At 43.0% G+C, this 20375-nt stretch overlaps 1 non-coding gene across 1 annotated transcript; it reads right to left on the bottom strand.

Moving 5' to 3' along the window:
• Nucleotides 1-1654: 1654 nt before the first annotated feature.
• Trnal-aag lies at nucleotides 1655-1736 on the bottom strand. The gene has a single exon. It is a non-coding gene; the product is annotated as a tRNA-Leu (tRNA).
• Nucleotides 1737-20375: the final 18639 nt, after the last annotated feature.

The raw sequence follows: 20375 nt of genomic DNA, 5'->3' as shown, positions 1-20375 counted from the left end.
TTTAACCGACCAGAAACCGAGCATCATCATTCTTGCTTCGGTCTGGGAGGCGTGTGCGGCGTAGCCCGCATTCCTAATCTGCAATCGTCAACTTAACTAAACAGTCCAGGTCTCCGCTCTCCGGTCCGGTCCACTGCTTCAACGTTTTGTTTGCCCCGAAAAAGCATTACGAGCGTCATGGCAGACGGCCCGTCCTGGCTGAGCTCCGTAGAACGCCGGGCGATGTCACTTATTTGCACAGAAGCGCCCAACAAATTCTGCTTTCGGAGATTTACCCCGTACCGCCCAATGCCATGCGGTGCGTGACAAGCGGGTGCGTTCTGTCTCGTCTCGTCCACGGTGAGTCCTGTGCTACGCGTGCCGGTGTGCCCACACGCAGCGACGCAAAGCCGGGGCATATATGCCGTCATAAATCAACCGAAATGGGATGCTGAACAGGGGGGCGACATGTTTACGGAAGGTTAAACAGCGACAAACCTGGCTTATCTTTTTACATTTCACTCCGCGCGCGGGCTACGCCGGGTTGGGGTCGTATTTGGGGCGGGGAAGGGCGGTACGGTTTTAACAAAGGGATTTTTGCGACTGCATTCAGCGCAGCCGGGGAGGGTTGCGTTTGCATGCAGTGTTCGTGTGATGTGTATTTCTTGTTTGAATGGAGCGGCCGTAACATCATAATCATAATTGATTGTTACTGACGTTGCAGCAGCGCCGTGCGGGATTGCGTTTACTTTGGAGAGGTCCCGTTTTATAGGCTGTTTAAACGATGAAGAGGATTGCAATTTTAAGCAAACACGCTTTGGCTGCTACATTAATGATTGCGAAAAGACATTAAGATTATATTGCATGGTCACATTTGTATGCCAATATTGAAATTCCGGAGAAGAGCTGTTTTTTGTTTCTAGAATTGTGCTAAAAACTGCGTCACGTTTTGCGTTTATTTTTGTTAGAATCATTGTTACCCCTTTATAATTTTAATGAAAGTTAATTTATTCAAAAAAGGTGATATTTTGATCAATTGGCCTTTTTTGTTTTGTCATTGATCCAGGATTTCCCATGCATTCGATTGTTTAAATAAACGATAAATAATAAATAATTTCAAATGGTGGATGATTAAAAATGTAATAATAATAATAATAATAATAATAATAATAATAATAATAATAATAATAATAATAATAATAATAATAATAATAATAATAATAATAATAATAATAATAATAATAATAATAATAATAATAATAATAATAATAATAATAATAATAATAATAATAATAATAATAATAATAATAATAATAATAATAATAATAATAATAATAATAATAATAATAAAGCATTTAAGGCTAAGGTTACTTGTAGAGTAAACATGTCAAATAACTTTAGAGATAAAAAAATTCTCAGAAACAATAAGTTTTATTTAACTAATAAACAAGTTTTTAGATACGATGTAGCTATGTCATTGATACATCAATGGCCTCTTTCATGGTTAACGTTAATAAGCTTGAATTTCAACCAATCAATTGATTACTGTTTGAAACAATTGGTAAAAAGACGCCTAGTATGCTCTTTGTTTCATAAAATTACCTACTTAATATACTTTATTAATTATTTTAGCTTTATCATTGTCACTTGTGATCGAGAAAAAAACCCATTCGCATGGCAGCGGTGGGATTCGAACCCACGCCACCGAAGTGACTGGTGCCTTAAACCAGCGCCTTAGACCGCTCGGCCACGCTACCTCGATGCTTACTGAGCGGTAATAATTGATTTTGCATGGTATCGTTCGTCATTATGTGAACGTCTGACGCATAACTTACCCGCTACATGCATCTTCATACCTCTACTCAAAAAGCTTAGTAAACCATGTCTAAAAAGTAATACATGCAAGCTTAACGTGTGCCAACAAAAAATGGCAAGCAAAAATCTTGTTTAAACAACTTTAAAATGAAGCCTTTGTCCACAGTCTGCTTGAGGAAAACAATGAAAAGATATGCAAATCACCTCCGCAAACGATCGAACTTTGTCCATTTCGGAAGCAATCCGAACACCCATTAACTAACCCTTCCACGGACAGTTCCGCGTTTAATTGTGCCCTCCCCATGGCTTGATTTAAATGTTACCCACAAACATCGACAGACGCTTGTTTGCGTGCCAAAGAATGGCTGCTTTACTCTCCATGACGATCAATTTACCATTCAAATCGATTCCATCCGGTCCGGTTTGCGGCCGGGCCGGCCCCCTTTTGTCGGTTCAAACCGCTCAGCGACTTAGCACCCGCACAGCCGTCCTAATTGCTTCGACAAAGGAATTAATTGCTCCGCTCTGCGAAACTTGTGGATGAATTATTTCATTACAACTTTTTCTCCACAACCCTCAACTCTCCTCCGCTAACCATTTTACGATGTGTTTGCGAGCGAGGCCCCAAGTTGGTCGAGCGATGCTTCCAACCAGCTGCTTCCAACGATGTTGATGATGATGACGAGTTTTCCTCGCAACGGTTGATGCTCTTTTTCCCCCTTTTTGTCCAGTAGACAATCGTCTTATCCTCCATCTCCATCCCCTTTCGGTGTAGATCATCTCGCCGGCTTTCCGCACCTATAAAGAGTGATGCGAAAAACGTCAGCTTGAATAATTTGCACAAGTCAAGCGATGGATGATTGGTAGCGGAAGACGCTGCGGGATCGAATGAAACAGTTTTCCAACCGGAGGTGCCCCTTTTTTCCTTCTTTTTTATGCAACGTTGTGTTGGTTCCTGGTTTTTTTTTTTTTTCTGTTGTTGCTCCTTTGTTTTATCTAGAGCGGTATTTAAATCTCGCTATTCTTTGACTCCGCAGGCTGACCTCTTGATCTTTTTTTTTTTTTTTTGTAAAGTCGGGAGATTTCCACTTCCTTTCGCTGCACGTTGCAGTGGAAAAAAGGAGGGAGAATTTCCGTCCCTTTTGCTGCTAAAACCCCCCAGTTCGAGCAGAGTTACGAAGCAAATTATGTTAATTTTTTGCTTCTTCGCCGCGTTCCAGCTGCCTTGCTGCGCTCTTCTCGAGCGCTCGACCGGTTGAACAAGCTGTTGATAAATTGTTCCCGGTCGATGTTGTGCTATGCTTTTTAGCATTTTTTTTAGCTTTTTAAAGTAACTCTTTCGGAGGAAGATTGCTTCATTCAGCACGCGACGAGAGTGTATCGTTTTGGGGGTGCTTAGTGTAAGGGTAAAAGCAGCTAACCCAAAGTTAACCCACGATACCCGTACTATGGCTTGAGAGAGGTTATCTTTCCGAGCTGAAGGGATTATTTTGCGCTTTAATCTACTTCATCGTTTACTTTTTTGGTTTTGAGAAGAATAGCGCTGCTGCACAATGGATACGGGATCGCCAAAAATGCAAGTCGTCGAGTGGTGGCAGGATGCTCCAAAGAAAGCGTACGGTGCGTGAAATGCATTTTATGCTCGATACAAGTGAGCGGGAAATTGTTTCTCGCTTGCTTTAATTTAATATACTTGTGAAGATGAAAATGTAATGTGAAAATCATCTTTAATCTTCAGCAAAAAAATGTTGCTAAAACTTTTTTACTGATTGAATATTCGTTACAATTTATGTAAAATTGATCTTCTTTTATATTCACAGTTATCAAATTATTCCTATTGACGACAGCGGGGCATCAATAACACACAAACAAACCGTAGCTCTGATTGCATTCCTCCAGTAACCATGATTGGCTCATAATTGTCCAAGGTTGTACGTACAGGAGGGTTCATTTTAACTCAATTAGTACTGTACGTGTCCATCGGGTCCATATATGGTCGAAATTTGCACCGAACCCTGCTCCAATCCGTGCAATCAGAGCTGCAATATGAATTTCGTGCAATTGATCAAGGTTTAATGATAATTCTATTTTACCTACGTGTACGGAAATATGTGACGACCACGTAGTGTTTGATGGACCGTTTCGGGATATGGAGCCGAAGTAATTACTACGGAGGAGTTCAGTATGTATTTTTGCTGAAATTCTTCAACGCAAACGAGAAGAACGATATTTTTGGCATAGCTTCTTCAGTCGAGAATGAGAACATTTGAAATTATTTCTTATTGGATTATTTTTCATTGATACTCTTACTCTTAGTAAATTGTGTAAAATTATTATCTACAATGTTGTGCCACAACGAAAAATTATCCATAATATTCATATTTTGCATACTTTTAGGCGTTTGAATTATTGAGAAGTTTTGTTTGCCAACTATTTAACTTCATCACTCATCTTGTTTGATCATTTCCCCTTTTGCACTACAGTATTTGTAATTTAACACTGTACATCTTCTTTATCAGCTTGTCCGTCGTGCGTCAGCAATGAACATAAATCAAATTTGTACATCACAATGGCTCGTCGCTCAAAACAGATGTACGCAACGCCGGGAACCCCTTTCCTCCGCAATCAATATTCAGCTTCGAACTCAAGTCCCAAACACCAGCATGTCTCCGCAACCGTACATCTTGTACTCTATTTCGATAAACTTGTGATGAATGATGAACATTCACCGGAGACGGAGACCACCCCGCCCTCCTTGCTCACCAACCAGCTGGTCAGAGGGAAATGGCCAAACCCGGAGGACATCAACGTAGTGAATGCGATTGATTTACGACAAACGGACTAGCCCGTTCATGGCGGCTCACCCGCAATGCCACCCCACTCCTTCAATCGATACACAACCTTCTTCAGTGAAGACTCTTTCCTCGGTTGATTGTTTCGTCAATCGTCTTCAGCACTGCTCTCTTCTTCTCCATGAACAGTGGCGCTTTTTTTCTTCTTTTCCCTCTGCTACTTCAAGTCGCTCAAGTTCGAGTGTCTTGCAACAAAATACGATGAGGAATGATTTTGTCACGACCGGGAAGCTTTGTTCGATGGGTCCATACCGGGTTCGGTCGCCCTTTTTGCATAACACGGTGGTCTCAAGTACTACCCTTCCCTTATACTACCCCAAAAAAAAAAAACAGGCATCGAACAAATGGCACGGGTCGTGACGGAAGGATGTCATCAATATTTTTTCGACAAAGAGAAGAACCGGAAAGCACGAGCACAACCCAAAGCGCACGCCTTCAAGGAAATCAACCAGCATGGTTTCACTTTCCACCGACCGGCAACATAAACATATAAGCGTGTAGGAGCGAAGTTCAGGGCGCGCGTACGTTTCTTCTTCTGCGTTGGGGTAGTACGTTTTGGTAAGACGAGCGTGCGAGTGCTTCCGGCTTGTTTGATTTGAGCAAGTGCCTATGAAAACATTCTTGCTCCTTGCTTCACTCCACCACACACACAAACGTACACACACACTTGTGTGCGAAAAGAAGTGGCTTTTATTTCTTTTCGGTGGGTTTTTGTGTTGCTGTTGTTCCATTGCTTCTTCCAACACCCAATCAGCAAGTAGTGCGGTGATGAAGGTACGCGCACACTACTATGCCCCCTTTTCGATACCAACGGCTTATGATTTATGCTCGGCGATTTTTGATCATTTCTCATGCGCTACACGATAATGGGCTAAATTGACAGGGAATCCATTTTCGAAAGCGTGGCTCGCTTTCATCCTTGGGCACAGTGCACAGTGGCATGCAAAAAAAGAAAGAAAAACGAACCAGTTCCGTCCACACTCACTTCCTGCCGCTTCTCATCGCGGCTCATAATACTGCCAGCACAGTCAAGGATCATCCTTAAAGGCAGCTTAAAGCGCCGACACACATCAAACGGCACTGAATTTGGCGCTCGTGCCCCGTGCGTGTGCCCATCAGTGCCGTGTGCAAGGCAGGAAATGGAACTGGAAGCGCACGGCAGGCGGGTAGCAAAAAACGGGGCAGTGGAAGAAATTTCGCATTATGATGATCCTTTCTTTTCCATCAAGCGGTTTTCTTTTCCGCTTGCCGAAAGCATAACGCTCGTTTATCCACCGGAAGCCTGTCGGTGGGCGAAATGGTTTCACCCTTTGACGGCAATCGAGCCGGTGCGGCTTGGTACGGGGTGCTATGATTTGATTATGGTAGCGCTATCGGTCGTTATGCTATCAATTTAATATATTTCCTCTCGCACGACTGCACGGGTGGATTGGATATTTCTGTCAGAAGGCTATTTGAATAGAAAGTCTTGAAAGTCAGTTTTTTGATAAATTGGATCATAAACTGCGGGCAAAATTTAATGCACAATTTTTTTCGCTCACATCACATAATGGTTCTGGAAAATGCAGTTTTGAATGCAATTATAGTGTTGTTTGATCATTGGAAATTCTTATAATAATGTGATTGTAGCTTCTTTGTTAAAGTTTCTATAATTTAGTTTCATTCTATTAATAACAAAATAATTGTAATTTCCTTGCTTTCATTACACGACAATGAAACGAGTTTCTCGTCAACTTTTTACCCCAAACCAGGGTTTCCAAAAAGCATCTCCGTTTCGATCCGGAGCCGGTTAAGTTGGCATCTTCCTGCTGTGACCTACATTTGCTGTGCCTGCTTGTAAACGCTCCCCAACTTCTCAGACGAGCGAAGAAAGCGCGATCCCCGTCATTAGCTAGGCGTACACACATAATGCTATTACCACCTCGTCATATGTTACGTGCGAACCGTCTCCGCAGTACGTGGCATTCATTAACCTTAAGCACTTTTAATGTGCTCTCGTAAAACCGGTCGAGCCCTGTTGTTTGTCCACCGTGCGGCTACATATTGCACTCGCGTACGGGAAATATGTCATTTCCGCGTCACCTTTCGGGGCTTGCTTCGAAGGCGGCCGTGGAAGAAACACCGCAGTAGCAAAAGCATCTTCACCAACCCGAACGAGACCCGTCCTCGCTAAAAAGGGAAGACTCGCGGCCCCACAACCCATAACCGTAAAAACTATACGGGCGAGGGACGAGGCGCTGGGCAGAACTTACCTGTTAATCCTCGGGAGAAAATGGCGACAAACTTTCTACCGCAACGGGGACGGACAGCGTAAAGAGGCCATTTGTGCGGCTCACGGGCGGTGATGCCCATGTTTCCACCGCCCTATATATTGTACAAGCATAATTCCCTGCCGCTTCACTGCTTGAGTGAGACATAGCCATAAACAGGTTCCAAGCCATGGGGGAGCGTTTGGTGGTTGTGCCGTCTCGGGCAAAACCGCATCGACGACATTGAGATGCTTTCATCTCACAGCCCACGAGAAGGTTCTTCAGCTCGGAGCAGTTTCCAGGTCTTTACAGGGAATCGTTAGGCCCGTCCTCCCCCGGCATGGAAATTATTATACTCATCTGCAACAAATTTCTGCATCATGTGCATCATTGAGCTTAACTTGTAAAATAACTCAGGCACACCGGTACTATGGATGGGTAAAAGTTTGGTGCTCGTTGTCCCTTTTGTAGGGTGTAGCAGCGCTTTCTGCGAGAAAGGATGTTTTGGAGAAGGTATTAAATGGAGGACTAAATTATGCCTGCATCATTTTTGGTATGCAACGCAAGTCATTGGGGCTTGTCTGCTAGTGAAGCACGAACAAATTATGATGAACCGGAAACTTGGCTGACTGTCGTAGGTCGTACAATGTTTCGAAGCACAACAGCCTGTAAAGATGGTAATGAGGATATTATTTAAATGATCATTATATTTAATGTGGTTTCGCGCTAGAGACACTAAATCTCGTACAACAAGAAATGAAATAACATTTTAATAATTTTACTACTCTTGGCTTCATTTTTTTGTTAATAATAATCCTACCACGTGCTAGTAAAACGCTGAACTCTCCTTTATAACTTTAATTTGAACTCAATACAATTTTGACAGGAATTTGGCGTGTTCTTGTTCTTCTTGTTCTTCTTGTTCTTCGTGTTCTACTGTTCTTCTTGTTCTTGTTCTTCTTCTTCTTCTTCTTCTTCTTCTTCTTCTTCTTCTTCTTCTTCTTCTTCTTCTTCTTCTTCTTCTTCTTCTTCTTCTTCTTCTTCTTCTTCTTCTTCTTCTTCTTCTTCTTCTTCTTCTTCTTCTTCTTCTTCTTCTTCTTCTTCTTGTTCTTGTTCTTGTTCTTGTTATTCTATTTCTTCTTCTTCTTCTTCTTCTTCTTCTTCTTCTTCTTCTTCTTCTTCTTCTTCTTCATTTTCTTCTTCTTCTTCATTTTTTCTTCTTTGATTTCTTCTTCTTTTTCTATCTGACTTGAGGCCTCATTGCTTGCCGCTACGATACCAGTGGATGCAATTTCCGCTTCCTGACATGTGTGTTCCTTGGTACTTTATCCTTGTTTGACCGGTTGTATCAACCTCTCGGTCAGAACGATTGCAGCGAATGAGTTCGTTTTATCTCGGTTTTGGAGATTATTTATTTAATTTAATTCTTTTGGTCATCTTCCTTTGGAGCTTCTTATCGCTTTGGGTCATCGGTGAATCGGAACCGGATTTTATTTCCATTCTATGATTCTTGTCTAATAGTGCCAAGATATTGTACATGCCGAAATTGACTTATCCGACGTCTGCAAACAGCTGCACGATATCCATTTTCGTAGTGGCTGGTTGTTCTTTAATTGCGCATGTTCCTGAACGAAAGTTGCCGCAATTTTCTGGCCACCATAGTTAGAGTTCGACTGATAGTGCTTTCCACTTTTGTGGCTGCTAGCTCATGAGTTGCTATTATTTAAATTACAATTAAAGTTTTTTCGCTAGATTTTCTTTTCTTTTTGCTTAATGCTAATATAATTGGCTTTGATGTATTCACAATCAAATTGTATGAATTTTAAAACAATCAGAAGAAATAAAAAAAAATGAAAAAATAACATATTTTCTGAGGCGACTCCAAATTGTTTGGCAAAATGCTTGGGTCAGCTAGTGAAAATCGAAATCACACTAGCGAGTACGGACAATGTTCCTCGGCCTTTGCAGCCTCTTTTTTGCATTTGGCAAAGCATAAAATTCAATTGTTAAATGGTTTTATTATGCGTTTGACAGGCAATATTGAAAGCAATCATGTAGAAACAAACAATGTAGAAGCAATCCTTTTTTGGTTGACGCATGTAGAAACTCATATATTGGGTGAGGAATGTTCGCTGACACACTTTTCGATTCTTCAAACGTGCTGACAAGCGGAAATGCAACAGCGTAGCAAAGCGTTCAATGCACACAAAATCGCTTTCTAATTTCAAGCTTGTTTCACAACGCCCGGATGATGCCATTAGGATGGTTAAGAGGGATTTCGTTTCGTATTCGCGAACCAAAGACATTACATTCCTTCCGGAGCTTCAAATGCTCTTCCATTGTGCAATGCAAATCGAATTCCCTGTGCAATGCAAATCACATCTCATGAAACGTGTCCCTCTTTTCTCTTACCACTTTCCAAAGTGCATTCCCACATACGCTGGCGATTCCATCTGGCATTCAAATCTCGTGTGCTATCGCACTGGCATTCTTTCGCCCTCACACGCGGCTATCAGCTTATCGAAATAAGCTGTCGTATATGGCTAGCCGGCAAACCAACCCATTCCCCACAACAAGAACCCACCCAGCACAACGGAAGCGTTCGCTTGCACCGTGCCTAAAATAAAAAGTTAATCGAATGGATAAAAAATGCATTTTCGATCGAGGATGGGATTGCATTGCACTATCTTCCGTTTGGACACTGTTACGGTTGAATGGAAAAGTAAGGCGACTTGTCGTTCACTTATCGAAAACAATCAAAGGCTTCCAGACTAGAGGGGGAAAAAAACGCTTGCTTGAAACGAGATGAATAGCCACATGTGCGGATTACGGTATCGAACTGCCGCTCTGCGAACTTGTTTCCTTTTCATCACATGGATTGGATATCTCTGAATAGCGTGCTGAAGCTGATGATACAATTGCTTTGTTACCGATGTCTCTCTCTCTCTGTCGCAGTTGCTTTGTAGTGAGGGAAGTTGTACAAAAATATAAATAAACCATTCTATCATCGCCTGTGCGTCACTTTCGAGATGGTTTCCTGTGGCCGTTCGAGTGCTGAGTGGGAAGCAGATAAAATGTGCACAAGTGGCACTTTGTGCATCCGTCCATTGGTCGGAAAGCTATCCTCTGTCCGAAGGCAACGCTGAGCAGTGTGTGATTGATCTGAGAAGTATTGAGAAAGTGTTGTGCTTTGGAAAGAAGTACCTAGTACTTTGGGAGGACCTACTTTTTTTGCAAATTTCTTATTGAATGATGTTTATCGATGCTTTAAAATTGAAACTTCATCGAAGCTAAACAACACACCTACTGAATGCAAAATAAAATTTGCTTGGAAAATTGCATACATTTAGGCGTACAGAAAGCGTGCACTGTATAATATTTACGCCTAAAGTTATACAAACATTATCTCAAATGCTCAGTTTTAAGATTGCATCTTCGCTATTTGGACTCTCATTGGAAATATTATTTATTTTAATTCCATGTGAAAGATTTATTAACTCTCCCCCGTACATCGTCCAACGGGAAAGCCCGGAGGCATATTTTTGCTGCCATTAAAACCTCTGGTGGCGTACTGTAACGCGATAAGGCGAAGCCTGTCCAGTCTTGAACAATAAATTTTCACATTCTTTTTAGGTCGAGCAACGCGCTCACCCACCCACCCAGAAAGCCGTATGGTGAAAGCTCGAATAATTGCATCCACATAATGAACGACGCACGGGAAGCATTATTTACCACGCCCGGCATTATCTGGGGGTGAAAGGTGGTTTGGGATGGGAACCAGAAACAAAAAAATAGAAAGGAACTGAGCCCACACCATGCCGAAAAATCTTCGATAATGGGTGCCCGGTGCAGGGGAGCCCGTAATTAATGATTATTGGCAAACGTGAAGGAGCCAGGCTCGGAGGCTCACACCATCTGCACGTAATAATTTATTCTTACTGGTAGATTGGGTGATATCTTCGTTCGGTAGTGGTGCACAGGGCACAAAAGGAAGGGCAGTAAATTATATGTGGCCCAGTTTTGGGTGTTCTTTTTTTTGCAGTAAAGAGACGGCAATCGTTTCTCCAAAGGTTCTTTTCTTCAGCAGCGTTCAATCGATTGCTTATCCTTTTGTTCAAGTGTTTGCAGCCGTATCCTCTTCTATCTGTATTAATTATCTAATCAGACGAAGTGAATCAATCCATTCATTTACCTTACACCTCCGGAAAAGCGATAGGTTGGAAGAAAAATTGCATGTGCAGATTACGGTACGCCAAAGCAAAGGGGTCAAACGAACATGAAACAAGGGACGAACAACACCGTAGTTCTCGTGTGTCGACTAAAGAGACGATGCTCAAGACAGGTTCCGCCACACGCGCTCTTTCTCTACACTCTCTCTGTATCGCATCAACTCGGCATAAAACTATCATTTCCTCTTCCCCGGCAAGCGGTACATCAGCTCCATCATTTTGTCATTGTCCGTTCGCTTCAAATCCTCTCGAGATTTGTCGACCGACACAACACGACACGGGCGTAAAAGAGGTGGAAGGTAATTTGTAAAACCAAGCAAGTGCTTTCTAAACACGCAAGCCATGCCCGGGACGACTGACGACGAGCGGCTTAGCATCTACGAACGGGGCGGTAGGGAGCCCATCAGTGTCTTAGGATCTCGTCAGACGAAGACTTAGCTGGTGAAGAATGTTACACGAAAGATGTGTGCGAGTGGGAGCAAAAACAAAAAAAAGAACCCTTCAAGAGTTGGGTATTTATCCTTCAGCGAGAGGGTTTCCCCTGGCAGGAAATTGATTGTACACGAGCGTACACGGTTCTGCTTCATGCCGAAGCAAGCCAGTGCAGACGAGATAGTGTACATCATAACACGAGGGAGATGAAGTTGCCTTTCACCTTGTGGGTCAAAGCAAAGAAGTTGACGTCGCTCGGTGACTTTAGTGGCATTTTGGTGCAAAAAAGAATTTCTAGAATTATGCTTTAAGCAGTCTAAGCAATAGCCGTTCGCTGTTACTAAACCTTTTCATTGGATTATAGTAAGAGGTGACTTTAACATGAAGAGCAGAAGATAGTCCTATTAATAAGCTGTCAGATGTGTGTCAAACAGGTGACTGGGAAGAGCGCCGGCTTACTGTTGCTAGGGATTTTGCAAACTTAAGTCTAAATGGGGAAGAAACTGACTTCTTTGTTTGGACGGCTAAATTGATAATGCTATCGGGAACAAAACTGGGAGCATAAAAGGGCACTGTTGAAGCAGTGTCCAATGGACAGGAGAAGCGAAGAACAGGAATCGTTTTGTTTCTATATTAAGGGATGATAGAGATATTGGTCAGCAACGACAACAGCATGGAAGCTGAGTTGCGCGCAAGGATGCTGGCTGCCAACCGGTCATTCTACAGCCTGAAAAAGCAGTTTACCTCAAAGAACCTGTCGCGACGGACGAAGCTGGGACTATATAGTACCTATATAGTACCAGTACTCACATACGCCTCTGAGACATGGACACTGTCCAAATCTGACGAAACCCTCTTAGCCGCGTTCGAGAGGAAGATGCTCAGAAGGATACTTGGCCCCGTATGTGTGGAAGGACAATGGAGGAGCCGCTATAATGACGAGCTATACGAGATGTACGGCGACCTCACTGTCGTACAGCGTATAAAGCTCGCCAGGCTCCGGTGGGCTGGCCATGTTATACGCATGGAAACGGACGACCCAGCCCGTAAGTCTTTTTAGGCCGTCCACAAGGACAGAGGAGGCGTGGTAGGCCCAAATTGAGGTGGCAAGATGGCGTGGAGGCGTTCGCCATTAAGGCCGGGATAACGGACTGGCAGACGAAGGCGCGAGACCGTGAGCGGTTTCGGACACTCCTGAGGCAGGCCAAGACCGCAAAGCGGTTGTAGTGCCGGATAAGTAAGTAAGTAAGTAAGAGATATTGGATGTTCACTAATTCTTCGTTGGAGGTTGGAGAAGATCGATATATTGATTCTTCAGCACTCTTGATGTCTCATACTCTTAAGCTTTGTATTTTTGGCACCAGAACTTCAACTCGCCAAAAGTCACAACAACAGAACATGCAGCGATTGGAATTATTGCATTAGTTTAAGGCGTCATATCAATTACATTTTTGTGGATTTTTTATTTATCTATCTGATATGAATGTTTTCCTCTAGCTACCTATTTAGAACAACATCGCTCGGTGTGGCTCGCTTCATTTCCGCTTTCCGTTTCTTTGCATAGTTGACACATTCTGTCACACCGGCCATACCACTGAAATGTAGAATTTCAAGAATGTAGATAATAGCTTTCTTCGGTTTCGTTCGTAAACTCGCTTTAGCCGCTTTAAGCCCTCCAATAAGAAACAGCCGACGGCGCTCGCCTGGCCGGAGCTGCCTTAGTTACCTGTCACGGAGGCTGTAGTTCGTAGGTTCTCGTTCGTGTACGTGTTTGACATGCGTGGCAACTTGACATGAAGAAATTCAATTTTCTGCTTTGTTGGACGGGTGGGATTTTACAGCGAAGTGGGAAGGAGGTTAACGGTGAACTTAACGTTCGGAAGAGAAACAATGTACATCCATTTCCAGGAACTGCTGTTTCGTTTTGTACATTTGAAGCGAAGAGTCCTGCACGGTGATCTCAGCAAACGCAACATTCTCCCGGACTCCAGCAATAGTTTAACGTGTCAAAGTAAAATACAACAACAACAAAAACTTCGCCCAAAACTTTAAATAAAATCACTTTCCGCCAAGAGTGCTCAGTGAAGGAGAGAATGCAATTTTCCAACGTATTGTTTTAAATTGTATTTATCTTCTCCCAGGGCGGTGTGAGCGTCGCAGCGTCAATAAGGGCGCCCGCATCGATGCCACTCCACAGTAAGCACACTTGTAAATATCAATCTCTCGCCAAAGAGTGTGTATGCACGTGCGTGTGTATGTTTTGTTGCGAGCTGGAAAGTCGATAACTACCGAGTGGAAGCAGCGTAACACAAAACATCGGCGAAAATCGTCTGACTGTCTGTCTGGCCGCTTGCTGTACGCGTTTTCCGCACAGCGAGTGCGAGTTGATACATTGTGTGTGCGCGCGCGCGCGGGAGAAAGAGTTTAGTTTTATTTATTTTTGTTGCTTTCACTAGTGACGCGCAAAAAAGGCAACAGATGCTTTTTTATTGTTATTTGTTGCACGTATGATGTGAGCGAAATGCATCATAGCAGAACTCGATTCCGGGAATGCATTTGCTCGCAACTTCGCTACAGTCGATAATGTACGTTTTTTGCTCTCCGCTTCTTGTCTGTAAATCAATTTGATGAATATTGACGCGTTTATGTTTGTTGTCTGTACTTTTGTTGCCATTGCTGTTGTGCTTTTATTTCACTTCATTGTTGCCCGGCGGTGCAGGGGCAGGCTGAGGCGAACCGTTTTACGAATGTGTGTTTACGCCAGCGATACAACACCAATCGATAAAGAGGCTATTATCTGATTACGTGGAGCTTAGTAGAAGCGGCAAAAAAGGATGCTGTTGAGCGGTTGTGCAACGCTTAATGATGGAAGCGAGTGCAACAAATGATAAGCAAACAGTGTGTATGTGCTATATTGTATCCTCGGGGAGGTGTGAAATTCCTCACTGAATGAGTTTCAATGAGACAAAAAAGCGGATATTTATCCAATTAAGTTTTGTAGAGCGCACGGTACCTGTCAATCATTTGCCTGTCATGTTTTGACACCTGTCAAACTATTTCCGAATAAACGTTAACCGGTAGTATATCTTGGCATCGTATGACAAATGACAGTTTTTCCCTCACATTTTAAACAAGATGCTATCGTACTACGATACCAAAAAGGAAGCAATTGTTCCGCATAAATTTCCCAAATGGGACAAATATTGCCATTCTTTCTCAAGCCATTCCGGTACGCTGTATTGCCGCTTGACTAATGGGGGCCCGGTTTTGTGATTTGATTTAATATTTTCCTTTCCTGACTTATTACAATGCCCGTTACATATGGGACAACATGTATTGCCCGTTTCTTTACTTTTCCATCGACCGTTCGACCAATTCTTTTGCCGCTTCATTCCATCAAAAAGCCATACCAAATTTCCCCTAAAACTACAGCGGCGAAGGTGATGGTGGAAAAGAATCTAAAAGAAAAATTGCCACCCGAAATCCTTTGACCTAGTTCGGTGGGTGCCGAATGCGTTTCCATTTACGCACCATTACACCGCGGGTCAGGGCTCGTAAACCGCCCCGAGTGTTTGATGCTTTGGGTGGGAATGAATGAGTGTGTGTGTGTGCTCATAAATTTCGGCACCTCTTTGCACCGCTCTCTCTCTCTCATAAGCTCCCTTCCTCAGCAAGCAGGGCAGCAGTTTATCTTGAGCCCACTGCTGCGCTCTTAACGATTTTGCAAGTTCGCGAAGCCAGCATTCGATCTCGTCAATAAATCTCACATCACTGGAAACACACACACACACACACACACACATTCAACAGAAGAAAGTGGCGTGTGATTCGGGGGCAGAAAGCGGCCGCGGGATCGATTCCTGAGCAGGGTCTTATTTATTCTTCGTCCAGCAGACCCGTCCAGCAGCATTCACCGCTTCTGGTGGTGTGGCTAAAGGGGCCCGGTAATTGCTAATGGTTCATTTCATCTACACGGCTGGTGTCACGGGAGCCGATCCAGGCGGGGGTCGGGAAATGGGAAAAAAACCATCAAACGTACGTGGTACTAGCGGCGCTTGACCGGGGGCTGCACACGCAATCGAGCTCGACGGCTCGAAGCGTAACGATCCGCAGCGCACATCCGCTGCGATTCTTTCAAGCTGTGTTCGGCCGGCAAGACCCAGGGCAAGGTAAGATCGATCGAGCCGCTGGGCAGGCATTTTTCTTCTCGCCTGTCACACGTGTGTAACATTCAATTGACTCGTAATGGGTGGTAGAACTGTATTAAAAAGGTTTGATTGCTCAAGCATTTCAATACCAGCTAGATCTTTTATGACATTTTAAACAACGTCATCTGTAAAGGGAAAGAGTTTGCAAGCTATAACATCAATTTTGAATTCGATAACATCATTTGAATCATATCAATTGAATAAATATTTATTTTAAATAATACTGGCATAAGAAAAACATATTTTTGGCATTTTTTCATGATTTTTTTAAAATTTATCTTAATTACTAATCTTTATTATCTTTACTAATCTAAGTATATTTCAAATAGATAGAGCTACTTCTAGCATAAAATGAGTGGTAACAAAGTTCTGTTCAGTGTCTGACCACTGGTTTGTCATTTAATTTTTTTATTCAATAGCCTAGTCTTGACTGAAAAAGTAATCAAATTAAAAAAAAAACCCAATTAGCAAATTTTTGGCAAATTTTACTTCCTTAATATCTACATATTAATTTGTAGACATTAAAAGTAAAAAACTAAATCAACTTCAGTCAAACTTTCCCTGTGGTTGTATTCCCTGTGGTGCTTCTTGGTTATACGTTTTTGCAATCATTCACTGAGAGCTTTAAGAAGATATTCTGTCGGCAGGAATCCAATCGTTCGGGCCTTGCAAGTCTATTAGGAGAATTGAAGAAATGTGTCAAATAAATAACTGCGTGACCAACACCTTCAGCTTGAGCCGTGTACAAACAAAATGATTCCATTGCGGAATGATGTGATACAAGGCAAGGTACACAAGTATCACACTCCCAAGACAACCTACAGCGCCTGGAACGTCTTTTCCTTCCTGTTCTCTTCACAATAAACTTCCTGAATCCCACACAAACACACATACACACACGCATGCACCACCTTCATGCGTCAATTTTACACCACCACCACCACCCAGATGTGTGACCGAAATGTCTCGGCCAGATAATCGGTTCACCACAGGAATCGGCAGTCCTGATTAAGTGTCGTGGACGCCCGATTTGCGCTCCCCCCTATTTAAAGTACCACACACCGAGCGCACGATGGCTGGCCACGAATTGGCATGCATTAAAGTAACGCCAAACGCCCTTCACGCGCACGATGCACTCTCGCACTACACAGTTCCAGGCCGCGATAGCGCAACACCGCACTTCCGAATCGTTCGATGGACCGGAAAAACGATTTCCATAAATTTTCTCTGCCCATCAATTATGCTTCGGCCGGCGGCTGATTGCTGGCTTCCGCCTGTGTGAAGCGGCAGTGGTGGCGCACCGGACAATAGGACTTGCTTTGGGTCTTTCGCTGGTTGCTCTCGCTCCTGCCCATCCCACGGTTTTCCCATCCCCGCATTTAATCGATGAAAAGTGGTCCTGGCACGGCGGGTGATGGGATTGCGCCCGGGTGCTAATGACCGAAAGCTTTCAGACTTTGCTGCTGGACAGGAAACGAGCCGAGCTGTTTCCTGTGGCGGTATGCCGCTGTTGCTGTCATTTCCGGTGCGTGTTGTACGCGCGGGCGAGAAGTTTTTCTTTTTCCTTCTCCCCTACGATGTCTTGCGTGTTACTTACTGTGGGCAGTGGGCTGTATTTGTATCATGCCTTGAACGAAGTTGGTTGTAAGATCTTGAAGAGTTGTGTAGGGTTGAGCACATTTGAGTTTTAGAGGAATTTGGTAAGATTGAATGGATATTTTTGTTTAATGGTGGAAATGTACAATAATCTCGTTAAAATAATCTCATTGCAAATACGGCAAAGAGTGGTACGAAATTTCATGCTGTAGAAATTCGTGAGAATTATAAGAAATATATAAAATTGAACCTGTCAAATTATTGTGATTTTTTTTGCTGCATCCTTCTTTAGAGGCAATTTTAGTCTTGATTAATTATTTAATATTACGTCATTCAATTCAAATCATTCATTCATAAAAACTATAACTTCATTGTCAATATGACTATGACCTATCGTTGGAAGAATCCAAATATAGAGTGTGTTTTGAGTGATTTCACACGCGTCGCAACTTTTATCGCAACCGCAGCATTTGACCGTTGAAGCGCATCAGTTGTTTTTGAAACGTTATCACCCTTAAGACAACCTTCGCACTTATCATCGCAAGCGCGGATCACAATATCACAATTCCAGAGTTGCGAGTTCAACGAAGTATCCAACTACAAGAGTATAAACGGATGCAGCGCAGCTGACCGCTTGAAGACATGGTTGTTAACATGTTTTTAAGAGATTTTTTGAAGAAAAAAAAATCAAAATACTTTTACTGATAAAGTTACAATTAAAAGGGACAAACACTTCACCCAATTCTGTACATTAGATCCTGGGGTTTAGGCATTACTGTGAAAACGTATATAGGCGCAGGTTGAATGATTACAGTGAAATCTTCCTCAGGTGAATCTTCAAAGGACTGTCAGCTTAAAGAGATATTCATGATGAAGGAAAATAATGAAAGTGTTATTATGAAGTATTCAAAAAACCACCAAAAAATCTGGCATCTTTAGACCAATATTTTTGTAAGCTGTCTTTCAACATCTATCTTAAAGGATTTAGGCTCTAAAATGTTTTTGCAACTTAGAAAATATTCGCCTCCGGGAGATTTTGATCTACAAGAAACAAAAAATGTATTTAATATGGTGGGATCGTCAAAATATTCATCATAAAGAAGTAATTTATCTTGATAAGACTACATTTTAAAGAGATTTCACTGTATTTCAAGCAGCAACAAGAAGATTGTCTACCAAAGGCATGAAAGGCATGATACCGTTCCGAAAACAACTGATGCCTTTGTCCTGTCAATTGCTGTGGTTGCGTTAAACGGTGCCAAGCTTGCGAAATCAAGTTAAAACCCCTTGAAGGAGTTTGTATTGTTTTCATATTTTAGATAAAGCCCTGTTTTAGATATTAAAAATCCCAATAATCTTTTGAAGAAACAGCAAAACAAGCTCCAGATTAGTCTCATTACCAAAATTGATGTCCTTTATTCAATCTATTTCAAACATAAAATGGCAAATTGATTTGCTGCTGTCAGTATTATTTATTTCAAGTACGGTTGCATTCAGAAGCCAACAACAACCATTCGCAGAACCCAGCAAAAGATCATTTGTTGAGACTTTGGCAGGCAAACTTTTCCGTTCCACCTCACTTGCGGTGGTGAACGTCTGTTGAGTGGAGGATAAGAATTTCACTCACAGCTGAACCGTATCCTTAACCTTCTTCCCCACGTGTAACGCGCGCACAAGAAGCCCACCAGTCGGGTGCGAAAAGTAAATGAAAAATATGGCCCATTTCCTGGGGCAATGCCTTTCGATGGCCCCCTCCGAATCCAAACTCGATTGCTTAAGCCGAGTCCGAAATCCTTTCTGCCGGATTGAAACAGAACACGGCCTGCCGGAATGAATGAAACGAAGCAGACTTTCAGGTTTGATTTGATTAAGCGGATCCCTTTCCTTTCTGTTGGCGTGGGTTTGTTTCTCCCGGTGGGCTTGCTGATAAGATGGAAGTTTTGTCCCCGCCCTTCTTTACGAAAATCTCTCCTGCCAAGCCCGCACAGGTGGGCAGGAAGGAGGGTCCCTTTTTATCCCTTTTCGATACATCGATTGTACCGACATGGGCCAACGCACGGCTTTGTTCGTGCTGCGGGACGAACTTTAAGCACGATAAAGCAGAGCAAAGCCGACCGGAAGCCAACATGGGTAAAGCTGAGCCTCTATCGGGGAGGGCAAGAAAAAAGGTGCGCTTATGTTAAGAAAGGTGATGTAAGCATTAAGTCGTCACTGGGCCGTTTATGTTGGCCAACGGTTCGATGCGTGCTCACCTTCATCTTCAGCCCAATGGATTGGAATGTGTTTATCGGATTTACTTCCGGGTGGAGCCAAGGAGCAACGAAAAGTAAGAAAGAAACAACCCTCAAAAGAAAGATCGAAAAAATGGAGCTGAAATTACATGATCCCGAAAAGGGAATGTAAGTTCCACCTGCACTCTTAAATCGACTCTTTAGCTTCGCTCGATGGTCGGAAGAGCTCGCTGGTACATGTTAGCTTTTTGATTTTATATTCTAAATGCGCTGTGAAGGTGCTGGGAAAATAGGATTTGCCCCGGCACCAGAAACAAAAGCTAGCTTTAGCGAGCGAGAGAAATCCGCTTAATTTTAATGCTTTCATTCTCCGGACCGATTCCCCGTGTCCGTGTAGTGTGTGTCAAGCTTTCCCCCCGGATCGGGAAACGACTCCAGCCATTCGACGCCTTTCGCTGCCAGAATCGTGCAGGCAAAAACGGAATTGCATCAACAGTACCGAGCGCGGTCGCTTCATGTTTAGCGAGCAGCTTTTTTTTTCATTTCACTCTCTAAGTCTATGTGAGGATGAGTTTTTTTTTCTTCTACGCGCAGCAGAAGTCTTCTTCCATACGGTCGTGTCTACATTTACTTTCCACCGACAGTCAGTTCTTTTCATGTTTGTCCAGGTGCACACTTCATTCCGTGCACTTAAGCACACCAGTGTGAAATACCCCGGCAACTGAGCTGGGGATGATGGCGGCACACAAAGGTTACAATCACGCCCGTCAAGTGACTGCACTGG

The sequence above is a fragment of the Anopheles merus genome, unplaced genomic scaffold (genome assembly GCF_017562075.2).
Source record: "Anopheles merus strain MAF unplaced genomic scaffold, AmerM5.1 LNR4000077, whole genome shotgun sequence".
NCBI lineage: Eukaryota > Metazoa > Arthropoda > Insecta > Diptera > Culicidae > Anopheles > Anopheles merus.
Note: the sequence above shows the minus strand (reverse complement) of the source record. Positions and strands in the feature narration are given on the sequence as shown.